The sequence below is a fragment of the Chiloscyllium punctatum genome, unplaced genomic scaffold (assembly GCF_047496795.1).
Source record: "Chiloscyllium punctatum isolate Juve2018m unplaced genomic scaffold, sChiPun1.3 scaffold_229, whole genome shotgun sequence".
Taxonomy (NCBI): domain Eukaryota; kingdom Metazoa; phylum Chordata; class Chondrichthyes; order Orectolobiformes; family Hemiscylliidae; genus Chiloscyllium; species Chiloscyllium punctatum.
The window spans coordinates 102,308-111,366 of record NW_027309963.1 but is presented as its reverse complement, the minus strand read 5'-3'; positions in this window follow the sequence as shown (position 1 = coordinate 111,366).

Below are 9,059 nucleotides of genomic sequence, written 5' to 3'. Positions count from 1 at the left end.
TGAATGTTTTATAAGCCTGTTCAAATCGGGTCAGTCAGGATCTTATTGAATGGTGGAGCAGGCTCGAAGGGCCAAGTGACCTATCCTCGTTCATTGTTCATACCTCGAAACAATAATGTTAGTTACTCGAGCGGAGGTATTAAACACACATTTTAAACTGTTACATGGACACATGCTGATATTTCCATCTATGACTCCCTGGGTTTGATAACATGTAGTTGACAGTGGCCCCAGGGGTTCTGCACTTGTTTCAGAGGTCTGGAAATAGATGTACAGGATACTCTGAGATTGCATTAAGATGTTATATAAAAGCACAACTTTTCTACTTGTCTTCCTGCGAGGGTAGAGAGGGTTTTGCTCTTCATCAAACCTGTGCTGCATTTGACTTCAATCTGCTTTTCTTTTTTGCATTATTGTGTGGAGTTTATTCTCTTAAGTCAATAGCCTGGGTTTTGCCCAAAGTTTAAGAGGTTTTTACTCACATTGGTGAGTTTCTGTATCCCATGAGGTCGATTCATTGCAATCAGTAATGGAAAATATAGCAGATCAAATATAATGTTGTTAACTGTTATTAGGTCATTTAACAGGGATAACTATGTGCTGTTCTATGCCCCTCAGGATTTAAAAGCCTTTTCAGTGGGGCCACTGCTGATTTACCCCAGGCGCTACACTGGTGAACTCACTGAGACTGAAACCTTTATAATCTGGGACAATGATGAAATACAAACTGACTGGAACTGCAACTTATCAGAAAAACTAGGGAACAGGGAGAGACTGGGGCCGAAGCTCAGAACACAGAGGCACTGTAAACCCAAGCACCCATTGACACAGCTTCTCGAGATGGGTTATGATGTGGTTCTGCACTATTCGGGTCTGATCTCTGATCAGAACCAATGCTTCTCTGTCAAACCTATGTGGTTTGTGGAAACAAATAATGTCTGCTAGGACGCAACTACAAAGCTCTCCTGCAATAATGTCACACAGAATCAAGTGAAATTTGGTGTATCCCCTTTTGGGGCTTCCTGCATCCTTTCAAGTGGCAGCTGAATTTGTTGGTCAGGTATCAGTTACCATCGAATTGGATGAAATCTTGTTAGTGGTTCATTTATTTACATTTCCCTATCTCTGAGGTTTGCCCCATTTCTTTATTAAAGAGCCAATGTGTGTGAGATCTCTTTAGTGCTGTCTATAGGAGAGCCGTGTTCCTGCCACTGTGCAACTTCATATTGATATCTGCCTTTAAAAACAATCTGAATCTATGGTCACATACTGGTGTCGGAACTGAGTAAGGCTCATAATAGAATGACCAACTCGACAACTGCTACAAACCAATGTGGGCTAGATTTTCCAACTGTCATTATCACAAGGGTGCTTTTGGTGCCACATTCACTATTCAGAATAACAATTGGTTTTTCTGCTTGTGCAGAATTTCTCTCTATTACTTTAAATAATAGTGTACTGTGTGTGGTTTGTTTCTATTTATTTCTGTTCCTCAATGACTTTGAAATTCTTACTGAAAAAGTATCAAAGGCAAAGTAAAGCCATTCTTCTCTCTCCAGAAGTACATTGTTGCTGGTTTTCCTCTGAGGCCAGTGCAGAACTCTACCAGTTCATTGTAGGCCTGATACATTATAGTTAAATTTCACCTCTGCCAGCTGGTACAACATGGAAATTTGAGTATTGATGAAAATAAAGATTTTTTAAATTTAAATCTTTAGTATTGTACTTATCAGGACACAATCAAGAATACCAATGGGAAGGGAGAAGACATTTAATCTGTCTGGGTAATGAGTGCTGATTGGTAAAGACATGGAGAATGGACCAGGTGATGATTGGCAGTTAACTGCCATTGCTTGTTGTGATTCGACTAAATTGGTGATGGCCATTCTCTGATTCATTTGTCAGGGCAATACCTTGACCACTCAGGCAACCTGCCAATTGAAAACTCAACAAAGTTTAGCTGTTAACTGTCCATCACCATCTGACAAGCCCATTTCCATTGGTGACATCTCCATCAATCGTTGTGTACTTTCCAAAGCTGCAGATCTCTTTTCCTGTTCAGTGTAAACTGTTGTTTCCCTTTACATCAAAATCCTTGCTACTATGATGATGCATGCAAGACAAAAAAAAAGTATGTCCTATTTTACAGCAATACCCAATTTCTGTATTTGCAAACAACTGTTTGAAAATGGGAACTTTTTGCAAATGGAGGATCCAACATCCGGCTGATATGATTAAAATGGAGGAGAAAGTGAGGACTGCAGATGCTGGAAATGTGTTGCTGGAAAAGCGCAGCAGGTTAGGCAGCATCCAAGGAACAGGAGAATCGACGTTTCAGGCATAAGCCAAAACGTCGATTCCCATGATTAAAATGGAATCTAGTTTTCGAAGTTGAATTAATTTAACCCCCTGACAAGCCCACTTTGTACATGCAGATCCACTTTGAATATTGTATCAGTCTGGCTGTTGAAAGGCAGCTTTGGAAAGTTGTTTATTTATGTTAACTTCAATTTAATGAATTGCTGAACCGGTGGAAAATACATTCTATTGCATTTACGAAACTAAGATATCTTGTGAAATCAGGAGATGTGCACAATGCAAATGAACATCCCATTTACTGCTGGCCTGGACAAGACTGGTAAATTTAAACTGGCGCTTATAGAGAAAAGACAGAGAACTTAACTGGCTCATTATCATCTAATGTATTGAGTTTAAACTTATGTCTGTCTGTAAATTCTTCAAGGCCTTGATCCATGCTGTCTCTTGTACTTTTTATATACACACTCTGTTCTTTTGGTTCTCTGATTGCTTTATATCTTTTTGTCCACGAGTATGGTCAAGTCCCCTTAATTAGCTGTACTTTACTGATAAACTTCCTCAGATGCCCTCTTTACTCATTCTCTCTTTGAAAGCTTACTTAAAAGGCAGTTTCATGTTTCTGCTCATTGGTCCAAACTCTACTGATACATGTCAACAACCTTCTCCTGTTTGGCTTTCGGTGCATCCTTTTCCAGTTTGGAAGGTCGAACTCAAATGCTGAATATAGGGTTAAAGACAGGATTCTTGGCAGTGTGGATGAACAGAGGGATCTGGGTGTGCAAGTACATAGATCCCTCAAAGTTGCCACCCAAATGGATAGGGTTGTTAAGAAAGCATATGATGTTTAGGCTTTCATTTACAGGGAAATCGAGTTTGAGAGCCACGAGGTTTTGCGACAGCTCTACATGTCCCTGGTGAGACCACGATTGGAATATTGTGTCCAGTTCTGGTCACCCTGCTATAAGAATTATTTACAGGCTTTGGAGAGGGTGCAAAGAAGGCTTACCAGAATGCTGTTTGGACTGGAGGGCTTGCCTTATGAAGAAAGGTTGAATAAGCTTAGACTTTTCTCTCGGGAGAGAAGGAGGAAGCGAGGAGACCTGATTGAGGTGTCCAAAATAATGAGAGGAATAGATAAAATCAAAGCTAGAGAATTTTCTGCAGGGCAGGATTGACAGGTACGAGGGGGTCATAGTTTTAAGATATTAGGAGAAAGGTATTGAGGAGACGTTAGAGTAGGTTCTTGACACAGAGAGGTGTGAATGCATGGAATACATTGCCAGCGGTGGTGGCGGAAGCAGAGTCATTAGGGACATTTAAGTGACTGCTGGACATGCACATGGTTAGCAGGGAGTTGAGGGATGTGTAGGTTGTTATTATATTTTACATTAGGATTATAACTCGGCACACTGTCGTGGGTCTGAGGGCCTGTTCTGCGCTGTACTTTTCTATGTTCTCCGTTAAAGCATATCATAAATGTGAGTAATAATGTCCACTTTTGGTAGATTTAATTGGAATGTATCTGCCAAACCTTTAGCAAAACTGAATCAGCAAACAGCTTCAAACTGTGCGCACATCCATCACATAACATTGCTGCTCCTCATTAACTCTTCAAATACACTGCTCCATTCCAAATAGCGGACCACCCGTTCCCATTCAGAGAAATTTGTATCTGATGGATGGAAGCGGTTGTTTCTGTACTTCTGCCATTTTTATTGAACTCATCTCAAGCTACACTTTAAAATTTGACAGTCAGGCCAAGACTGTTTGTGTTAAGCTTTATCAATTTGGACAAGTTTTCCAGCTCTTCATGTTCTTGAATATTGGAATGGGACTGGGGTCTATCAGGCCTCAAGGGACAGGCAGCAAGGTCATTAGGTGGATAATACGGTGGAAGATGACAAGGGAAGGAAGGAGTTTCAGTGCCTCTCATATTTCCATCTCCGTAGTATTTTATTGATCCCAAATTAGGGAAAAGATGACCACTCAGGTGGTCAATGTAGAGACTGTTCCCGCCAGTGCTGGCAGTTTATTAGCAGTAGGTGGGTCCTCTATTGGGTGGGAGACCTCCTCCTGCATCCTAGAGACACGCCTGCAGGATGTCCCTCCTAATGAAGTACCTCATGGCTCACAACAGGGTATCCCATCTGCATACTGGAACAGTCTCCTGTCCAGGTTAGCGATCATTACGGGAACTGGAAATCAGAGTATGTGAGTGAAAGAAGCCGTGAGGGCTAGAGTGTTCACAACATTCCCAGGACCAGGTTGGCAGGTCCTACTGAAGCCATTAATAAGTCATTAAGATCCCCCAATTGGTGCATGAACAATGGGTTACTCCTACTCCTAGTAAGAGTATTGTGATTAATGCTTTTTAGTGCTATTACGCAAATAGTGAAGTGTGGCCATGTGATAAAATCATTTACATTCACTGCTGAATACTCGAGACTTTTTTGTGAGAAACTTTATAATTTTTCTAGTTGTTCTGAACACACTTTTTATTTCATACAATGGTGATTTTCTACATAGGATTACAGAGGAAAAACAGACCATTTGGCACAATCAGTCCATGCCAGTGCTTATGTTCCATTCAAGGTGTTTCACATCTTTCCTCATCGAAATCACGCATTGTAATTCTCTATTCCCAACCTTTCCAAGTGCTCGCCTAGTTTCCTTGAAATACATCTAAACTATTGATTTCAACTATTCCGTCTGGTCACATATTCCCCGTTCTCATCATTATTTCAGTGAAGAGGTTTCTTCTGAATTCCCTTTTGGATTTCTTGAGGTACCGCCTTATATTGACAGCCTCTAGTTATGTTCTATCCCAAAGTGAAATGTTTTCTCTGCACCTTCTCCTTCAAAATCTCTCATAATTTTAGAACTGTCAGCCTTCTTTTCAAGAGAGAAGAATTCTTCCTTGACATGCACAGCCAGAAACTTGTGTAGCATTTTTATAAATCTTCTTTTCACTCTTTCTCATACATTCTATAAAATGTCAACTGGAACTGCAGGCAATACTCTTAATTATAGTCAACCAAATTATTAGATTACTTACAGTATGGAAACAAGCCCTTCAGCCCAACAAGTCCACACCGCCCCACCGAAGCACAACCCACCCATACGTCTAACCTTAACCGACACGACGGGCAATTTAGCATGGCCAATCCACCCTAACCTGCACATCTTTGGACTGTGGGAGAAAACCGGAGCATACCCACGCAGACACGGGGAGAATGTGCAAAATCCACACAGTCAGTCACCTGAGGCAGGAATTGAACCCAGGTCTCTGGCGCTGTGAGGCAGCAGTGGAAACCACTGTGCCACCAAGCCACCCACATTTAAGAGGGACCCTACTTTCAAATCTATCCCTTTCGAGATAAAGCTTAGAGCTTTGTTTGCATTTTTATGGCCTTTAGAACCTGTGGTGAAATTGTTAGTGACTGATGTAATTGTCTGAAATCCCTTTGTTTGTCTCCCTCCCTTAGATGTGCATCTTTGAAAAATGACCTGCACATTATTCCTACCAAGATGTAACACCTTACATTTATCTGTGTGGATCTTCATTTGCTAATTATTTCCAATTTGGTATCATTGAATTGCTAACTTTTTTTGTCTTAATTAGATACAATATTTAATTTGCAGTTTTACTTTATATTGTTTTGAATTTTTAGAGACGTGCAGTAATCCACACGGTAACTATAACAACTAAATGTAGAATGACAGATAGATGAAAATTATTACAAACACAGGACTAATTAATAGACTCTATTAACTGCAAGGTCAAAACAGGGAATTATTTTTTACACGAATGATATGGTGAGATTATCCGTAGTGCAATAACTTTTTCTCCATTTTTTTGTTGCAGTTTATTTCCTCAGGTCTTTCTGTGCTACTGGTATGAAATTGAAAAGGCACCCATCCTCCATTTTAAGCTAAATGATAATTAAAACAAAACAGCATTTATATAAAATGTAACATGATTTATGAAGCCATCCCTCTAGGCTTATACATATTCACAGCCATGTAGAGTTATATAGGGAGAGGCAGAATAGGCTGGGGCTGATTTCTCTGGAGCATTGGAGACTGAGGCGTGACTTTATAAATGTTTATAAAATCATCAGAGGCATGGATATTGTGAATAGACAAGGTTTTTTTCCCTGAGGCGGGTGGAGTCTCACCTAAACCTATACTCGTGAGTATAGGTTTAGAGTGAGAGGGGGAAAAGTTGAAAGTACCTAAGGAGTAACATGTGCATGCAGAGGATGGTGTGTATAGAATGAACTGCCAGAGGAAGCGGTGGAGGCTGGTGCAATTTCAACATATAAAAGACACCTGAGTGTGTATACGAATAGGAAGGGTTTAGAGGGAAATGGGCCAAGTACTGGCAAATGGGACTAGATTCGTTTAGAATATCTGGTCAGCATGGGCAAGTGAGACTGAAAGACCTGTTTCCAAGTTGTAAATCTCTATGACTCTATGATCTACCCCTTTGCTCTTAATGTACTAGTCGAATCTCTTTGGATTATCTTTAACATTATCTCCCAAGGCTTTCTCATTTTCCTTTCTTGCCCTCCTCATTTCCCTCTTTAGAATGTCCCTGCACCTCTTGGACTCTTCGAGTTCACTTGATCTCATTTATCTATATCTAATATATGATTCATTCTTAATCTGACCCAGAGCCTCAATATCTTTATTCCTCCAGTGTTCCCTCCTCTTACCAGCCTTATCTTCACACTAACAGGAACATCACGCCTCTGAACTCACGTTATCTCACTTCTGAAAGCTTCATTCTTGCCGGCCGTCCCTTGAGCTGCAAGCAGTCTACTCCAATCAACCCTTCAAAGTTTTTGTCTCATACTATCAAAATTTGCCCTCGTCCAATTAAGAACTTTAACTTATATATAATGCCAATCCTTTCCATAGATATTTTACAACTAATCGAATTATGACCCCGGCCACAAAAAGCTCCCCTACTAAGCATTCAGTCACTTGCCCTGCCTTGTATCTCAAGAGTAGGTCAGGTTTGCTCCTTCTGAGGTAGTTACATCTGCATATTAATGAAGAACATTGACTTTAGCACTTACCAAATTCCATACCATCCAAGCTCTTAAGACCATGGCTGTCCCACTGTATGTTTAGAAGTTTAAAATTTGCGATTGTTACAAACCTATTATTTTTACATATAAATAAGATCTTTCAACATATTTGTTACTCAATTTCACTCTGACTACTGGGGGGACTATTACAATTGCATCAAAGTAATCACGCCCTTCTTATTTATGAGTTCCATCCACATAGCTTCACTGGACCATCCCTCAGAAATCCCTTGTGTTAGAACAGCACTTATATTTCACCACAAGAAAAATTGACTCCAATCTCCTTCTAGCTCTTCCTATTTCTGCCGTACCTTTGATGGTGGGAGGGGCTTTGAACATAAATTATTCAGTTTACTGGTGATGGTTCGTAGCTGAAAATAAAGATACCATGGGTGATTTGGGTGATGGGAAATAAAAGGTTACATTGTGTGGAAGGAAAATTCTGGATATAAACAAGATTTTTACAAACCGATCTCCATTCTGTCTGCCCAGGTCTTGCCTACACCGCTGTACCTCCAGAGGACTTTTATTTTGATGAGTTCAAGTTAATCTCAGCCGCTGTTTTGTACTTGTCAACTATTTGTTAACGGGGGTTTGCCGTTTCAGAATGTAGGTTACCTTATTGTGTACGTTCTCAGAGTTCAGTGTTTGGGGTCCTTGTTGGTTCACCCTGTGCTTTGGTATATAATGCAAAATTACAGAAAAATATTAATAGCAATTTAAGGTAAAATGTTAGGATATTGGAAGAACAGCTAAGAGCATCAAGTTTGACAGAGGGTTGTGGGACAGGACATGGAAAGCAGCAGGGTTTCCAAAACTTCTCATCTCTGCCTTCCCTGATCGAAATCAACCTGTGATTTATCATTTTTGAGGATTGTTATTCATTAATATCGGTGTGTCAGATAGATCTCAGTCTCAGGGAGGTGTGGCGTGCTTCTTTGTTTTGTGATGAACTCAGAGGAACATACAATAGTAAAGGAGTAAACCCAAAGGGGTGAAGGAGCAGAGGATCCCCCGTGTGTATGTGCACAAATCAGGGAATGTACCATGACACGTGGACAGAAGAGCAAATAAACCCAACTTCATCAATAACGCTGTAGAGAACAAGCACAAAGCAATTATATTAAACTCAAATAAAACAGTCTCTTGTCTCACCTGGAATGTTGCATCTTGTTTCCGATGCCACGTTTTTGAAAAGATGCGAAGTTATGAGATTGGGTGCGTGACTGATTCACAACACTATTCCCGGAATGATACACCTCACCAACCCTGAGACGTTGGGACTGTTCTCCTCTGCTGATAGTTTCCAGACTCTGTGAACAGTTGCTCTGATTGGTTCTCAATTCCGTCTTGCGTCACATAGATCCCAATGGCTGAATATTTCAAGTACTCATGAGCTCTGCCTGATCAACATCGACCTCTGATTTATTATTTATGAGGGTTGCTGTTCAGTAATATCCCTGTCTCAGATAGATCTCAGTCTCATTCCCTGGGATTTGACAGATGCGGTGTGTCAAATAGACCCCAGGAATTGTGATACATGAGATTTAGGTGTGAGAAAAACTCCAGTCCTGAGAATCTGCCCTTGGATTGTGCACGTGTTGTGTCTGAATACCTGACTGAACGTTGACATTTTTGGCTGAT